The 18,876-nt window shown below is 34.7% G+C and overlaps 1 long non-coding RNA gene across 1 annotated transcript; it reads left to right on the top strand.

The window, feature by feature from the left end:
• The first annotated feature begins 3,168 nt into the window (after nt 1–3,168).
• LOC121038327 (uncharacterized) lies at nt 3,169–16,758 on the top strand. Its single transcript, XR_005794294.1, has 3 exons — nt 3,169–3,180; nt 4,143–4,144; nt 16,650–16,758. It is a non-coding gene; the product is annotated as an uncharacterized LOC121038327 (long non-coding RNA).
• The last annotated feature ends 2,118 nt before the right edge of the window (nt 16,759–18,876 follow it).

Genomic DNA, 18,876 nt, shown 5'->3' with positions numbered 1-18,876 from the left:
TCTTCTCCTCCTTCCCTCTCTCTTTCCTTCCTTCTTTTTTTTTCTTTCTCTTTCTCTCTCTCTGTCTCTCACTCCCTCCCTCTCTCCCTCCCTCCCTCATGGATTCATATTTTATTCAATGGGTTATAAACCATTCTTATTGTTGTGTATCTTAATGTTCAAATGTATTTCAATGTTCAAATTATCCCAGATTTTGTAAGTGGACACCCCATCAAACTTACTTCTGCCTCTTTTTGGTATGTCTCATCATTGTTTTAGCAATTTAAAAATTTTTGTCACAACAATATGTTCCAGGGTTATGTTGTACTTACCCTGACAAAGACTTTGTCCCCCAAGAACTGCCACTTCCAAGAATTTTCATCACTCATCATGTTCTGGTATCTACACCTAAGGTCTCTACAGCTTTAGAGAAGTAAGGCATATTATCACACTGTGGAACCTTCCTAGTTGTTCAAAATTAAAATTTGCAAAGTATAAGTTATTCAGATTTTAAGATTCACATACATTCAAATTCACACTGTTGGATGAACCATTCTATGAAGTTTGATAAATACACCACTATAATCAAACTATGGTAAAATTCCGTCACTCTCTCCCTTGTGCTACTCCTTGTATGTAAACCCTTCTTTCACTCTTAACACTTGGCAACTTATGTCTTCCATTTTTATAATTTTGCCATTTTTGGAATTTCATATAAAAGGAATAGTAGAACTTATAGCCTTCCACTGACTTCTTTCACGAATGCATTTGCTCACCTGCATTGTTGCATGTTTCAGTACTCAGTTTTTTTTCATTGCTGAGTAACATCCCTTTATATAAATGTACCACATTCTATTTTTCCTTTCCTCCCCTGAGAGACATTTAGGTTGTTTCCAGTTTTGTGCTATTACAAATAAAGCTGCTATAAACATATCCAGGTAGGTTTTTGTGTGGATGCAAAACCACCAAACTGTTTTCTGAACTGATTATATCATTTTGCATTTTCACCAGCAATGTAGGATTTCAAGTTGCTCCACATCCTTGCCAGCACTTGGCTGCTAGTTTTAATTTTTATTTTATAACCATTCTATTAGTAACTCGGTTTTTATTTAATTTGCATTTTTCTAATAAGTACTGATATTGAAGATAAAGTAGCATAATTTCATGCAAAGCAGAAGCTCTCCATGGTAATTATTCTCACCTGATAACTTGATTTGGGCCTGAAACGTCAGTCTCTCCACAATTATTATATTTATATTACAGATTATAATCTATTACAGTCCTGGTGATTCTGATCCAGCTTGCCTCCAAATCCCAAGAACAGCATCCACCCAATCCCCAGGTTAAAAACTAGTGGCCTCTCCACTAAGAAAAAAAGGACTAAAAGTGGGGTGAAGGTATAAATTTGCTTGGAGGTGGAATAAAGGGGGCTGCGAAAATTAAACTACGGTGACCTTCTTGTATTCACTCAAGTGAAAAGTGAGGTCATCTGTTCAAAATGAAATGTAAAGGTATTTTATTACAACAGACAGATTTTATTTTATTATGGAAATCCTTATCTATCTTTTGCCTTTCTTTCTTTAGCAGATGAAAGTGTGAAGTAACATCAGACAGAGTTATTTTACAAGAATTTTATTGCTTTAGTGCAATTGCATAAACCAAGGTTGCCTGCAAACCCATCCATAATGGTAAAAACAAGCCAGTTTCAGTTCACAATTTTCAAGTGGAAATTTTCCAGTTAAATGTCTTTGAATGGCATTGTCACTGGCATTGAACCTACTGGCTATCTTTTGTGTGAGCAGAACGTCATAGGTATTGCTCCCGCATAGTATGACAAATACAACATGTCAGAGATTTTGATGGGCAAGAATAATCTCCGCAGCCTCTTGACTTTCTTTTAAAGCAGTGAAGCTGTGGCAAAGTGTTTCCTCAGGAACATGAAAGTCTAGAAGGACATTATTATTTTCTTAATGTTTATTTATTTAGAGAAAGAGAGAGAGAGAGAGAGAAAGAGAATGAGTAGGGAAGGGGCAGAGAGAGAGGGAAACACAGAATCTGAAGCAGGTTCCAGGCTCTGAGCTGTCAGCACAGAGCCCGATGTGGGGCTCGAACCACGAACTGTGAGATCATGACCTGAGCCAAAGTCGGATGCTTAAATGATTGAACTACCCAAGCTCCCCAAGAAGCACATTATTTTTAATTAAATCTCTGTATCTTGAAAAACAGAGTACAGTTGACACTAAAGAATTATCAGTCGTCTATATAGACTTGTTAGTAATGCAAATCTAAATAATAAGGAGAGCTGATAATTTCCAAACAGAGAATAGTTTATATTTGAGACCAACTGGGTAAATAGTGTTCGTGTAGATGTTGGCTTTTCAAGTTAATTTTAGTAATGGAAAATACCTTTCATTGCAGTGTCTGGTTTCTTTTTCAAACAATTTAACCATCCTCATCAGTGCTGACAGCCCCAGTAGTTTAGTTTCTATAGTATACACAATTTTTGAAGCCTTGTCTTCTTGACCTGTCCTTTTGGTGTTTTTTAGGCTGTTACCAAATACAACTGGCAGTTAGTAATCACATACAGCTTTTGTTTTGTTAGAAGGTACACATTGCTAATATTTTATTCTTCTTGTGTTCGATATTATACTTTATTCTAAAATGGTGGGCCAGTTCCAGAAAAATAAAGAGAACCAGATATCTTGTAAGATTTTATATCAAACAACTGTAGGTCAGAAAAATTGAGTCACACCAGAGGAATTTCAAATCCTGGAAAAGTAGAAAAATAATCTAGCAGCATGAATTTTGTTCCATATCAAGAATCTTATAGGAGTAAGACTCTGGACAATGATCACTTCCTTTCTCCAAAGGTAATGCAAATCTACTTACTGATTGAATAAAACATCCCCCCCCGCCGTGCCCCCCCCCCCCCCCCCGCTTTACACTAAGGCTTATGGGCAAATTTGCATAATGTTAGTGGAACCATTCCTTAGAATGTGAACCTTAAATGAAGGAGTTGGATGTCAGATAGGAACGTGGCATTTCTTAACTCAGCTTAATTATGAAATATAAACTTAACCCAATGTTTATTTGTTCATAATTTCAAGCTCCTTTACTATCATTCTTCCAATCTGGGTTAAGTTCCATACACAATTTTTTTTTAAATATCGCTAATAAAGTATTGTCATTATTTTCTCATGTGTAGTATTAAAGAAAGATTCAATGTCTAAAAAGTTATATTATTCAGTTCAGCCACAGCTTTTCTTAGAAGTTTTTAATATGTTAAATTTATACACAATTTATACAATGTGTAAATGGTACATCTTCTTACTTCAATATTAACATGATTAGAATTGATTAAAGTACTACAATTGTCTTGTAAGTGTGCTTTTCACCTATACCAGCTTATTATATGAAGAATCATTCCTTAACAGTAGCCCAAAGCTCAGTTTGTCAAAAATTTCTTCCAGAAAACAAAAACTATAAATACAATGTCAAATGCATTACTTTAGAAGATTTCATATGATATAGCCCAATAAGCTATAGCAAAGTGATGCTTTTTCCTGTTAAATTTAATATAAATGCTGACCATCAATGGTGGGAGACTACCTCTTCTGATGTATTATGCAATTACATTGATGGATGGTTAATTGAGTCACTGTGGCAGACCATATGTTTACTCATGACCTGAATGTCATTGGTCAGGTTATGGCTTCACATCTCTGACCTATAAACATGTACTACTTTGGAAAATACCTCTTTTAAATTTCAATTTCTATTTTAAAATGCCCAAAGTAAAATAAATTATTAACTTTATCATCAGAAATTTGCACACAGTTGTTTTTTGTCACCAAGATGACTTAGACTGTTGGTTGCATGGTTTAAAACCACCAGTAAATGTAATAGGACTTTTATGTAAATGATGAAATTGTCTCAGTTTAGGCGTTCTCTGATATTAACAGAAACTTCACTCGAAGTTTCATACATATATATATATATATGAAAGTACATATATATGTATGAAAAAAATATATATATACAGCTATTTAGATAATATTCAGTTTTCTGATCAAGTGTCTACCAGTAAAGAAAAAAAAAAAAAAACTAAGAAAATGGACATGAGTTAGAATTCTTGACCACTGAGCTTCTTTAAACAACTTGAGTCGTCTTTAAGCGAATTTGATTCTGCGTTACGATTATCTTTTATTGTTGGCAATTTGGAAAGGAAGAGAGAGCTCTATTTACCACCTGCCTTTTACATAATGCTGTATGAATACTAACAACTTGCAGTATCAGTGCACTTACCTTCTCTTAGAAAGAAGTTACAAATGATTTTTAAAGCTAATTTCTTAGACAGTACTTTATTATGGGCAATCTATCTGGAGTCTATTAAGACGAACAACAAACAAAACCCCCTCAGTTTCACGGAATAACCAAATACATTTGTATCACATAATGGAAGAATTCTAAGATCCATCCTGCCCCCTACCCCTCCGCCAAACATCCACCCTCTAGTATGTAGAGCCTAAGGCTGTGAGTATCATGGATTTTACTCCCATAATTAGATTAATTATATGCCACAGTGGAATTTGAAAAAAGGAGATTATCTGGGGTGAGCCTGAACTAATCAGCTGAGCCTTTAACAAGGACTGGGCTTGGGGTGCCTGGGTGGCTCAGTCGTTGGAGCGCCCCGCTTTGGCTCAGGTCATGATCTCAGGGTTCCTGGGTTTCAGCCCCGCAGTCAAGCTCTCTGCTGACAGCTCAGAGTCTGAAGCCTGCTTCTATCGGATTCTGTCTCCCTCTCCCTTTTCCCTTCCCCCGCTCATGCTCTGTCTGTCTCTCGAAAATAAACATTAAAAATTTTTTGTTGTTGTTGTTATAAAGGACTGGGCTTTTCCTGAAGTCAGAAATTCAGAGCTTGGGAAAGATTCTGCAGATACAGAGATTCTCCAGTACTGGCTGTGAAGATAAAGGAAGATAAAGGAAAGCAAACAGCCTCTATGAGCACAGTGGGCTCCCAAAAAATAGTCCACGAGGAAGCACGTTCTTTCCTACCGACACCACAAGAGGTTGAATTCTTCCCATAACCTGAATGAACTTGAAAGGGATCCTACCTGAGAGCATCCAATGAGAACTCTGTTTGGCTGACACCTTGATTTCAGCCTGAAAATCGGTGGATTCTGACCAGGACCAGTGGATGATGAATACTGAGGCCATCACTCAATGCCTGGACTCAGTGACAAAGGGGTGTTGTTTTAGGTCACTAATATTGTGATGATTTGTTACATGGTAATAGAAAAGTAATGTAAACCACTTAGAATATAGCTTATTGCAATCAATTAATATTTATAGTAATTATTATTTATATCAATATTTAATTCTTAAGGGCTAATGAAAATATAAAAGAATATGCATGGTTATGAATCAAATACCCACACGTCCTAGTTAGCACACAAACGCTGTGCATACTTATAATATTGCCACGATTAAGAAGTGTGGTAAGTATTTTAGTAAAATACACCCTTGAACTGTGATTCCTATTTTTAACTATTTGGATTTTGAGAGAAGAAACATTTCTGCTTATTTATCAAAAGGACATAAAATACCTTCTAAACTTGTGTGAGCTGTTTTGCATATTTTCTCTCTGAACTAATAATTTTTAAAGCCATTTAAATTTCTCAAACGCGTTAAGGTAAATACTATTAGTCTTTTACATCGATGTGGTAGGACATGTATCTAAGTCATGCTGCTTTATCCATGACCCGTCTTTGATGATTCATCCAGTTTGACAAGTAACTGTCTGCTTTTGAGCTCTTTGGTTTGCATCAACAGTGAGATGAAATGAGACTTGAACAACATGTACTATTGAAGCAAAATATCATACAATCATTGTATTGTTCAAAAAATAAAGCTTTGTAATGGACAAAAATAGCTAATGGAGCAGTATCTTTGATTCAATCATTGATTTTCACACAAAATATCCAGAATTAACCTAAATATCTTTTGTCCAATGACTTTGACCTGTAACAAGAAAAAAGAGGGCTCATTTCTGCTATATAATTTTTTGGTACTACATTGAGAAAGATTATGAAAATGTACATATAATAAAATTGTCGACAATGGTTGAGTCTTGTAATTGTGAACTACCTTCAAGGAGGCTGCCTTGAAAAAGAGAACTAACAGTTCTTCATTTCGATTAGCTTACCTTTTCAAGTATTCTGCTAAGAACTTTTACCACACAAATAGAAGCAAGAACTTTATTGTCATCACTATAGCAACTGCAGGGAAATTTATTTCAAAACAGTCGGCTACCTCACAATTTTTCCAGGATGGAAAGGAGAGCAGATGATATGTAACATTTTAATTCATTTATAAAAATTGTTCAGTGATCTAAATTAGTACAGTGTCTCTTACGAGGGCAAGATAGTCCGGTTTCTTTATAATATTTTTGTTTGTTTAGGCAATACGAGATCATACGTGTATCTGTGTACATGCATAAGTTAATTTGAATTTTCTTTATGGATCAATTTTCAGCATCTCTTTCACAATTTTGAAAGCGGCTTATAAAAATCTTGTTTAAAGAATAACTTTATATGGGTCATTCAAAATTTGAGTATGTCACTAAACAATACTTTCTCTGGGAGCTAGAATATTTAAATGAACAACATCAAACAAATATTAATGTATGCGGGCAAATGGAGAATAATACTATCTTCTTTGTCTTGAACAAGAATTCTCACAATCCCAAGGCTGATTTATTCAATATGTTGTGCTCTTTCTCAAATTTCTGTGCGAGAAAATGCTCTTGTTCTTACTACCGTATCTTTTCATTTCTCTGAACTTTTTCACGAACATGCATAGTTCAAAGTTGCTGACAATCTGCATTTAAAATAAGACGATCATAGAGTAGGGCTGCCTGGGCAATTTTTAACCTTTATGTCTTCGCTGGAGCCAGAGTTCTGAGAACTTCGTTTATAATGGCCTTTTAAAAATGCCTTTCTGGACTGATAGGACTTACTTTTTAAGTACTCCTCTGGTACTTTAAATGAAAAAGACATGATAAGATTTCAAGATTTCCTGAAGTGCATTGTTATGCGTGAATTATGCACATTTGTAGGAGGGCAAGGCTGCCTTTGGGCTTCCCTTATAGAGCTTCCTACTGATGACTGAGGAAACAAGTCCTCTGCAGAATGTAGGGGGAATGGGTGCCTTAGGAGACAGATTATGGTATGCATCCATTCTCAAAGCTTTCACAATCACTATGTGAATTCTACTCTGGGAATTAAATCCTGTAAGTGTGTACAATTATTCTTGAAAGAACAATAAAAAGATAAGAATATGCTTGTAGTAAACCATTAAAATGATGCATGGGTTATTTTTGAAAGAGCTTATTGGTGCTTTAAAATCTAAAGTTGATTTTCCATGTTCATTACTTTCTTTTATTGTAGAATCAATTGAACGAAACCTCTGGTATATATACATGCATATATACACTATATATAGATACAGATACAGGTACACATTTATGACCTTTTAGATATAAATTCAATATCAGGTTTACCTATTTAAAAATAATGATTATATATTTGGTAACTATGTGTTTTTCAAGCTTTTCCTTAAAAAAAACCTGATTATGTCAATTAATGCTACAACTAACTATGGGAGAATTTCACTTTGTTTTTACTGCAGTCCTTTATCACAAAATCGGTTTTCAATGAAATTCTCATATCTATGCTGTATACCATTTCCATCAATATTCTTTGGAATGAAACATTAAGGTAAGAAGTAAAAGTGTGACTAATAATATCTAGAAATATTAAACAATATTTTTCCATTCTGAATACAATTTTTCTTTAAGGGAGTGTTACCCCTTCAAATTAGTAAGAACATTGGGATCACATTAGCTAGTTGATACTTACATTATTTATATTTCTCCATGACAGAGTTTTTCCTGCGATGGAAACAAATGTGGAGTGTCTCCAGAAAATACCCCAACTTTTAAACATACGAACATTTAACTTAGGTGTTCATTTCAAACTCTAGGCATTTCTTCATTAAAAATACATATTATATTTTAAATTGATTAAGCATAAATTGTTTTGTTTAAAAGTTAAAATTTTGGCGGCTGCCAGTAGATGGCATTCTGGTTTCTGTGAGAGATGTTTATTTAGGGATGGGCTCTTTTCTTTGGAAAAAGGGAAAAGAAACTGTGACAATAGGTTTCTGATTGAAAAGATTATTAGGCCTTCTTGAGAAAACTGTAGCCATTCTAAAAACAATTAAGTCTCAAATCATGTTTCTTTCATTAAGCTAGTTTACCAATCTCTGTCAATTTGTTAACTCTCAAAGTTGTGATTTAGATAAATTTAATGTAATTTTGCTGAATAAAAATTTAATGTTAAAATATAATGTTATGCTGATCTAAGTAAACTAGTGAAAATGGTGTTTTAGCTTCATTCAGAGCACACTAATCAATAATTTAACTTAAGCCAGAAAAGATTTTATTGCTTACTGACCCAAACTCATACATAGTAGCATCATTTAGTCATGAATGACAACATGATCCAAGTTTCCTTTTGTAAAAACTTATCGATCTCAAATTAACTTCTTTCAAATAAGAAACATAACCTAATATAGTCTCCTGCATATAGTAGATGATGATTAGGTGTTTGTTAAATGGGTAAATGAGAAACTACACTTAGACCTCCCTATGATACTATTTCTGAATTAATTCATAAATTTACATAAATTGAAGGTCCTAACAAACCTCTTTTTAAGACTATCAAATATCAAACATGGACAATGGGCTGCTACTCCTTCTGAGGAAGATTTTCCCTAATTCTTACACTATTGTGAAGATAATTACACTTATGCTTATATAGGCAGCTTCTCTATACAACATCATCCTCAGTAGTTACATGATTTATGTTAGTTCTGGGTAGGTGAGGAATTAAACCCCAGGAACACTTAAAAAAAAAAAAACAAAAAGAAAATATTTATTTCTAACATGTTTAAAATTACCTAAAAACCAACATATTTAAAGCCATTAAGATAACATTTTCACTCATCATAACAAAAGAATAAAAAACAATTTTCTAAACAATTAAAATGTACAAAAAAGATCAGGATAGATAATCATTCAAAATAGCAAACACTTTCCAAATACTATTTTCTTCTTTAAATTTACAGATAAATAATTAATGTGAGAATTACAAGAGGCATCTTTTTATCCAAGCAGTCCTCCTTAGGAATATGGAAAAAAAAAAAAATACTTTGATAGTGTAATGTACTGAGCAATTGAAAGTGAATTAAAGGCTATTTTTCAAAAATTTAGACTTATTACTAATTCTGAAAAACTTTTTCTTTATTGCTCTAATAGAATAAGCTCTAATAGCGTAACACCATAATGAAACAAAAATGATATTCCATATTAGAAGAAAGAGCTAATTCATCCCACTTAATACTTAGAAGTTCTAGTGCTGACCATTAAGTTTCCAAAGCCATTGATTTTTGTCAATCACTATTATATACCTTCCACTACAGAAAGTTGAGAAGCATGGACATTTCTGTCTGTACAATTCAAAATATTGGGTATCTTGCTATAGTAAGTAAGAACCTATTTAGAACATGATTATTTTAATCCATATAATGTCAGCAAGTTGGCTTGCTGATGGCCTTGCTTAAAAGCCATCTCCTCCAAAAACTAGATCAGAGTCTCAACTGTGAATGCCCGTTTAGATATTCCGGGAGCTTTAAAAATCAATACCTGTTCCTGGGATCCAACCCTAGAATTTCTAATTTAATATGTCTCACTTTGGCCTCTTCCAACTAGATTATTTAAAACTAGTCCCTACATGCTTAAAATATTTAGCTGGGGTAGAAAGCCACTGGTAGAAAAATATACCAGATCAACTCTAACTACTGGGTATGATCCCATGGATTCTTCCTCTAAGTAGAGAGTTAGTTGAGGAGGATTTTTCAGTATAATCATGCACCTAAGACAATCTTTACTATGAACAATTATGTAATATGCTGTTTAGAAAATCATTCACACATTTTGCAAGACATGTTAGAACTGTACAATAGTCTCTGGAAGAAACATTGCTCGAAATAGATATTTCCTTATACAGAGGTATTCAAACTAGGGTTTAGCAAGTTAAGGCCTTGATTTAAAATTCCAATTCTATATGGGGTCAAGCTTGTAACCTCCTTAGGCAAGAACACAGTTTTCCATTCATAAAGAGAGTGCTGTCATTCCTTTTTCATAGGATTGTTATGACGTTTGTGTTACAGAGAATTGTGTGTGAAGTGATTAGTGTGCAAACAGGCCTTACATAGGTTCTGTTCTAATTAACCCATCAGGTTGTTAGCGCTACAATCATTGCTGCCTTGGGTTCCTATGCCCGCCTGCTATTCTCTTAATTATTCTGGTTCTTACTTAAATTTTATATCTTCAAAGATTCTTCCTTGGAAATGTCTTAAATTATTCCCCAATATAAATTAGAATCACCCAATCTGTTATTTTCTCTCATCATGTTTCTTTCAAGATTGTTTATGGTAGATGTTTTGCAAAAGTGATCCAGCTCGTTGATCTTGATTGTATCTGCTTGCTGAACAGAAATCTGTTCCAGTCATGGAGTGAAGGATGCTTCACTACCGATACTTTGAATTTTTGTTGAATCTTTGACTTGCTTTGACCAATATAATATGTGGCAAGTGTTTGTGTCAGTTCCCAGTCAAGGCCTTTAGAACCCTGGGAACTTACTGCTCTTTAGACATTCTTTCCTCGCCGGGAGAGAGAACCAGCGCACATGGACAGTGAAGATTTAACGTGCACAGCAGAAAGTAAATGCTGGATGCACTTGGAAACACTTTGAGTTATAAATGCACTTCTCAAATTGTTAAAACGTGAGAGGAAAAAGTCCAAAAGGCGAATAGAAAAGTGGGCAAGGATATGAACAGATAATTCATGGATATGTAGTATTTTAAGTCCACGACAAGATATTCATCCTCACTTATAAATTAAAGAAATACAAATTAAACTACACTCAAATACCATTTCTCATTTATCACATTGGTGAAAATTAAAAAGTCTGACAACACATTCTCTTAGTGAGGCTGTACAGGAAAAGTGGTACTCCTGTTTACTGCTGGGGGAAAGTAAATTGGTAAACCATTTTAAAAGGAAAATTGGAAATATATAACAAAACTATTTAAGCACTTACCTTTTAGCAAAGTAATTTCACCTTTAGTAGTTTATCTGGAAGATACTTTTCAAAAAAATATGGAATGCATATGCCAAGGTTGTTCACTGTATTGTTTATAGTTTCAAGATATTGAAAACAAAGCATTCATATAAAACAAAGCAATTGATTGAATTGTGGGAATACTATTACACTGAAAAAATGACAAAGATTGTTTTTAAATCGATACGGAGTGATTTCCAGCATATATTATTAAATGAAGGAAGAAAAAGACCAAAATAGTATCTTCAATATGCTAGCTTTTCCCATAAAAGATTATAAGGAAGCTGATTCCTACCAAATAGCAAGCATACTATAAAGCTTCTATAATTGAAACATATGAAACTGATACATAACTAGACAAACATATCGGTGGAATAAAATAGAAAGTTCAGAACTCAAACTGATAGACATGAAAGTTTACTAAATGATAAAATTGTCATCCCCTAGATAAAATTTTTAACAAATTGCTCTGGGACATAGATTGTGCTCCTTTGCACACAAAAGAAACATAGACAAGATAAGCCAATATGATTGAGATCGGTTCCCCATAGGAAGAAGTAAGAGTAAGAAAGGTGGAAGGGAATAGAGTGAAAGACATGGGAATGTGACACTTTACTGAGTGTAAATTTTTATAAAGTTCTGATTTTTAGAACGATGTCAGTGTTTTACATAATTAACAAATAAATCCATAAAATCACCAAAAATTGGAGGATGTAAAAGAAAAAATATGGAACATAAACGGAAACAAACCTAAGTGTATTTCAAGTGACTATCACCCACAACATAGGGTAAGAAAGGGTGGTACTCAGAAAGAATGAACTTGATAACTTTGGAGCATAGCATGTTAACTATGTAACTGAAGACAAAAGACAAATCGAATTATAAATATTGTATTCTGGTGAGTAGGTGTTTATCACAATAGTATGGATTAGCAATTTTGAAACCACTTTGTGTGAACTCTAGGACTGAGCAAATCAGTAAATAATTTGTATGGTAAGAACCAGGCTTCTCTTTTTTGAGAAAGAAAGTTAGACTAAGAAAAGGGGGAAGCTGAGAATGAACCCTTTGCTGTTGGAATATCAGTATGAACTGTTGACTATCAGTTGACATGTCATACTGTTGAATATCAGTATGAACAAATATATATACATATATATGTATGCATATAAAAATAAATATTAAGACCTATCTTAAATCACTAAGTTTGGTGCTACAAGTCATGATTTTAGAATCCACATGTGCATTTGCAATATTTGTTTTTTTTTTTTTAATTTTTTTTTTAATCTTTATTTTTGAGAGAGAGACAGAGTGCCAAGTCGGGGAGGAACAGAGAGAGACACACACACAGAATCCAAGGCAGGCTTCAGGCTCCGAGATGTCCGCATAGAGCTCGATGTGGGGCTCGAACTCACAAACTGTGAGATCATGACCTGAGCTGAAGTCGGATGGTTAACCTACTGAGCCACCCAGGCGCCCCCACATTTGCAATATTTGTGATAAAGCTTTCCTGGTATCTCATCAAGCAGGAAAATGAACTCATATCACAGGGGATGAATAATCACTCTTGTTCAAAAAGAGATCTACTGGGTTCAGAGTATTACATGAAAACCAGAGTTTCCAGATGCATTCGCTAGTACTTTGCTGCCTACACTGTGATATATGGATTTGCACCATCAGTACTAAAGCAGAATCATGGGTCCCATCCCAGATCTCCTATATCAGAACCTCTGCTCTTACAAGATCCCCAGGCAGTTCGCATGCGCTTTAAAGATTATGAGGCATTGCTCCAGTAACACTGAAGGTCAAAAATCCACAGAAATGGTCCTAGAAATTTAAGCATTATTGATCATCTTTTACCTATTAGGCATGTATCTTATATGTTAACCATAGGTGGACAAGCTGAAAGCCACCTGAATTAATCACATTTTAGTAAATCAACAGCATTTTTTTAGCAACCATAGCAATTTTCGAAAACCTTAATACTAGTAACAAAAAAAGGTCTTTGCTTCTTAAAAATAAGAAATATGCTATCCTTTGTTCCCCTGTCTACATAGCCTAGCTAGAGTATGAATCCAAATTTGAACTATGATAAAATGTTTTGAAAAACACACCCTGGTAAAAAATGATGCGACACATCTTCTTTGAAAAGATTCTTCATTTGAGATTAATACCATCATCTTTGTTTTTGTTTTTGCTAAGAAGAAATACATGCATTTGGACAAATCATACAAACCAATTTAAGGATTTTGACAGGAAATAGAGAGCTTCTGAGCTTTATCGACATTGGTGGTAAAGGTTAGATTTCAGTGTAGCTGTTGATTCTAAACTAGAGCGCCATTCTTCTCATTATCCAACTGAACATGTGGTCTCATTGACCAGCTGGTAACTGAGTCTGAGAAGGCTTAAATTCATTATTTCATATAATAACCTATGTTGAAAACTCTTGGTGCTGTTTTTCCTGTGACCAGCCCTTCAAAGCAATAAACGAATGAGTTGAGTCTTTAGGTGAGGGTTATGGCTCAGTCTTTAAATTTTTTTTTTAATGTTTATGTATTTTTGAGAAACAGAGAGAGAGACAGAGCATGAACATGGGACGGGCAGAGAGAGGGAGACACAGAATCTGAAGCAGGCTCCGGGCGCTGAGCTGACAGCACAGAGCCTCATGCAGGGCTTGAACTCATGAACTGCGAGATCATGACCTGAGCTGAAGTCCCATGCTTAACCAACTGAGCCACCCAGGCGCCCCCTGGCTCAGTCTTTTAAATATGAATTGGTGGCACAATGCTTATTCACATATTTGAAAAGTCAGCAATTCAGTTCGTTAGTACAGAAACAAGTACATTTCACCACATCAAAAATGTTTTTTTTTTAAGTGCTACTGTTTTTTAATTCATACATATATTTCTGAATATTTGGTAAGGCTTGTGATCAGGATGTAATTTCTAAGAGAATTTGCCAAAGATATTTGCTTCCTACTCTCCTCTTTTTCCAATCCTATTAAAATCATTAATTTTCATTGGGTAGTTTTGCAAATTCAAGATTAAATAACCTCTTTTAATACCTTAATTTCTAGTTTAAAATTGGTGCCCTGGACTTTTATATCTGGAACTCAATTTTGCTTTTTCGAATCTCCAGACATCTACCCTCCAACCCTCTACGAGTAGAAAGAGAACACAAACATTCACTCTGTCATTTGATTTTCATAGATTTACATGAACATATCTGGCTGCAGAAGAGGTTATCAAAGGCCTTTTCTACCAAACGCTGTTTGCAGCTAATCTATGCAAAATTCCATTAGGAAGTGGAAAGTAGAAGAAGAAAAACTATAATAATTTCAAATGAAATCTTTTCCAAGATATTCTAGTGTGTAAGGAAAAGGAACTTTGTTATAAGTATGTTTTTTTTTTTAATAAAAAAAAACTTAAATGCTAAATTTTTCACGCTAGTAGCAAATACTTTGTGGCTCAAATGTACTTAAATTTTTACTAAGTCTTGATTATGCATTGAGTCTCAGTAGTGTTGTCATTTTGCCCAGATATTTGTTTCCTAGACCAAATGAAGTTAAGAAAAAGGACTGTGACCCATGGTAGATGAAATTCAGTTTTTCTGGTATACGAAGGACTTTGAGATCTGTACTTTTTGCTTCACTTCCTAGCATATTGTACTGCTCATCATACATTAAGCCTATATCCTATTGTGTTAACACTTAGGACTTCTTCGTAATGAGGATTTTGAGTCATTTAATATGGATAGATACAGTTGCAGATATGAATCAAGTAAAGCAAATAAGTATGTCTCATTTAAAAGACTAAAAAGGGAACATATTTGCTTAGAATAATAGAGGCAAAGGGCATGGAAGACTAAGTGAAGTCTTTTGAAGTCTTTTGAGTCAACCAGTTATCCATTTAACTCCTGGCCTCAGAATATATATGCCAAGCAACTTTGTGTAAGTTACCTACCTTTCTGATCCTCAGACTCATTGCCAATACAATGTGGATATTATCGGTTGTAACCTTAAAAATTTAACTATTATTTTTCAAGAATTTGAACTTATGGACACAGGAGGCCAGTAGTTCCTCAAACCATTCCCTGATCTTGGGCTGGAAGAAACGTTAACCCTTTAGTTGCTGCAATAGGGTATGTGAATCTCGGCAAGGTACCAGAGTGTCAGGAGCAGTGGGAATAGATTGGGGAGAAAAGTTTTGGGAGAAAAGCTATTTACCAACTAGCAAAGAATTTAAGAAATATGTTTAAATTGGTGTGCAAGAGGCTAATGCCTCTTCTGTTTATTTTGATGATCACAGGGGGGAATAATGCATATATAAAATAGTTCACAGAGTGGATTGATGAATTTGTGATAAAAATAAAAAGTAAAATGAAATGGAAAACAGTAAGGAAAAGGGAAAACGTTTATATTTAGCAGAAAGTTCCAGCCAGAATAAACATTAAAGATAAAATTCCTACACATTTTGGAGTTTACTCACAAGTGAAAACAATTCCACGGTCATATTCAGATATAAAGATCATTAAGAACTGTGAAGAGTTTGAGATTTTGTCCCACTTGAAAGCTAACAAATTAAACTGCTACCGTTTTAGAAAGGCTGATGGTAGACATGCGATCATTGGGTCAGAGCCAAATGACATTCTCACTCACGGTCCAGCGAGCAGTATGAGCCTCGGAACCATTGCTTCCGAACCCCTTGCCTTGAAATCACACTAGGCAATGTCAATGGGATCAGATTAAGACCTGCATGCACAGTAGGTTAGGTTACAAAATAATTCTGAATTTAGGCCAAAGCTTTAAAAGTGAGTAATACACTTGCCTGCACTTTTCTTAGGAGGCAGACACTATCTCCAATCTTCAAAAACTGTTCCTTATACAAACATCCTTGAAAAGGTAGTGTGGAATAAAGGAAAACCAGTTCCCTGTTGACAAGAGGTGCAGAAACAGAGGTTCCAGAAGAATTGACTCCCAGTGAAAAGTGGAAATTTTCCTTCACTTACATTTGTCTGAACTCTTTTGGATATGTTAAAAAGTGATTTCAGGAAGGTATAAAATCAAATATATTTTTGAAATAAAGTCTTTATTTTACAAACACTTTAGAGTTACAGAAAGAGTATGAAGGTAAAAGAGATTTCCCATATTCCCCATACCCAGTTTCCCCTATTATCATCATCTAACATGAGGGTTCATTTGTTCAACTAATGAACCAATATAGATACGTTATTATTAACAAAAGCCCATGCTGAATTCAGATTTCCTTGATTTTTACCTGAGTCTCTTTTTGTCCTAAGATCACATTGACATTTGAAAAGCAAAAAACACACACATGCACACAAAAACACTAAAGCTAAAGCAACAACAACAACACGATCCCATTCAGGATACCACACTGCATTTAGTCCTCATGTCTCCTTAGGCAGCTCTTGCCTGTGATAGTTTCTCAGACTTACCTTGTTTTTGATGACCTTGACAGTTCTGAGGAGTACTGGCCAGGTATTTTGTTGAATGTCCTTCCATCGAGATCTGTCTGTCTGATATTTTCCTCATAATTAGACGAACGTTACGTGTTCCTGTAAGGAAGTCCACAGAAGTAAAGTGTCATTTTTATCACTTCAGTGTGCCTACTATCATCATACCAAGGAACATACTGTCAATCTGATTTAGCACTGAGGATATTAATCTTGATCACCTGACTGAGATAATGTTTCTCAGGTTTCTCCATTGTAAAGTCATGGTTTTTTCTTTCTCAAATCAGTCCTTTTGGGAGGAAATCACTATGGCTAGCCCACACTTCTGGAGTGGGGGGTTATGCTTCAATCTCCTTCAGAGCAGAGTGTGTACATAAATTAGAATTCTGTATGTGAGATTTGCCTATTCTCCTTCATTTATTTATTTGCTCAATTGTTTATAGAAGTTAGAGATTTATATTATAGCTAGGATTACAATCCAATATGATTTCATTTATTTTCTTGTTCAAATTTCTCTGGTTTTGGCCACTGATAGCTCTTTCAGTTGACTCCAGCATCCCTTTGACAAATTTCGATCATTTCGTGTACATGTATGTGTTTATACTTCCTTAGTTTCTGACACTACAAGTGCTCCAGGCACATCTTGTATTATTTCTCGTCCCATTCTAGACTTTCTCCAAGGAATCTTGTTTCATTTTGTTTGTTTTCCACTGAAGAATAGTAGTAAAAAACAGTATCCGGGCACTAGGTGTGTTCATTACTAGGTGTGTTATTATCGTCTAGATTTGTTTCTAATCAGACTCAGCTGACAATGCAAAGGGAAATATATATGTGTCTACCAACTCCTGCAAATTCACATATTCATAAGTATTTCTATATGTAGCCATCTATATGCATATTAAACAAAACATGAGTTAATACTGATGACTACAACTCTAGTCCCTTAAACATGGATCGTTCTAGCCTCATATAGCATTTGCTTATATGTAATCTGTCAATCCAACAGTGACTCATTTGCCTCCCATAGTTAACCTACATTTATTGATTGTTCAGTTTGATACTTACATGTGACAGCAATAGGATGGTGGCCACATAGTCCTGTGGGTAACAACTTTATTAACTAAGAGTACAGTGCTTAGTAAAGTTGCCTTTACCTTTAATCTTACAGTCTCCAATGAATTCCAAACTGACTTTGTCCAGCACTTTCCCCCGCTCACCCCTTATCCCATCCTGAATTTCAGTGAGGTTTTTTTCACGTATTTGTGATACAGTTATATTGTTTGTCAATTCTTGTTCCATCCTGCTAATTCCTGATATCCGAAATGATATTTATTTAAACTTGCATACATTAAAGCTCACTCTGTGTGGAAAAGTTCTGTTTTTTGGCAAATTCATAGTCATGTATTTACCATTACAGTATCATAAAAAATCGTTTCACCACCCTAAAAAACATTTGTGTTTTACCTATTTAACCTTTTCTTTCTCCCCTGAAGTCCTAATAACCACTGATTTTTTACCATCTCTGTAATTTTGTCTTTTACAGAATATCATATGATATATAGACTTTTACACTGGCTTCTTTCACTTAGCAAAGTATACTTAAGATTCACCCATGTTTTTGTGTCATGCCAGATCATTTCTTTTTATCACTGATAAATTGCCAAACTTTCAAAGGAGATGTGCCAGCTGTATTTTTTTTTTTTAATGTTTAATTATTTATTCTGAGGAGGAAAGGGGAAGAGGGAGAGAGAATCCCAAGCAAACTCCGCCCTGTCAGAGGCAGCCCATTGTGGGGCTGGATCCCATGAACCATGAGATCATGACCTGAGGGGAAATCAGGAACCGGATACTTAACTGACTGAGCCACCCAGGCACCTCCCCCTTTTTAAAAAATATGCACCATTTTTAATTTTCAACAGCAATGAATGAGATTTCCTGTTGTTCTACATTCTCACCAGCATTTTTTCATCTAATTTTAGCAACTCTAATATGAGATTTTAAGAGAGTCATTTATTGTCCCTTTAATATTCATGGGATCAGTAGATCAGTACCAATGAATTATTTCCTTTCTGATTTTGCTACTTTGTGTCTTCTCTTTTTTTCTTAGCCTATCTATGCATTTATTGATTTCATTCATTATTTCATACAAGCAGATCTTGGTTTTGTTGATTTTCTCTTT

The sequence above is a fragment of the Herpailurus yagouaroundi genome, unplaced genomic scaffold (assembly GCF_014898765.1).
Source record: "Herpailurus yagouaroundi ecotype Mexico unplaced genomic scaffold, PumYag 165, whole genome shotgun sequence".
Classification (NCBI taxonomy): domain Eukaryota; kingdom Metazoa; phylum Chordata; class Mammalia; order Carnivora; family Felidae; genus Herpailurus; species Herpailurus yagouaroundi.
The sequence above is the reverse complement of the archived record's forward strand: the minus strand, read 5'-3'. Positions and strand labels throughout refer to the sequence as shown.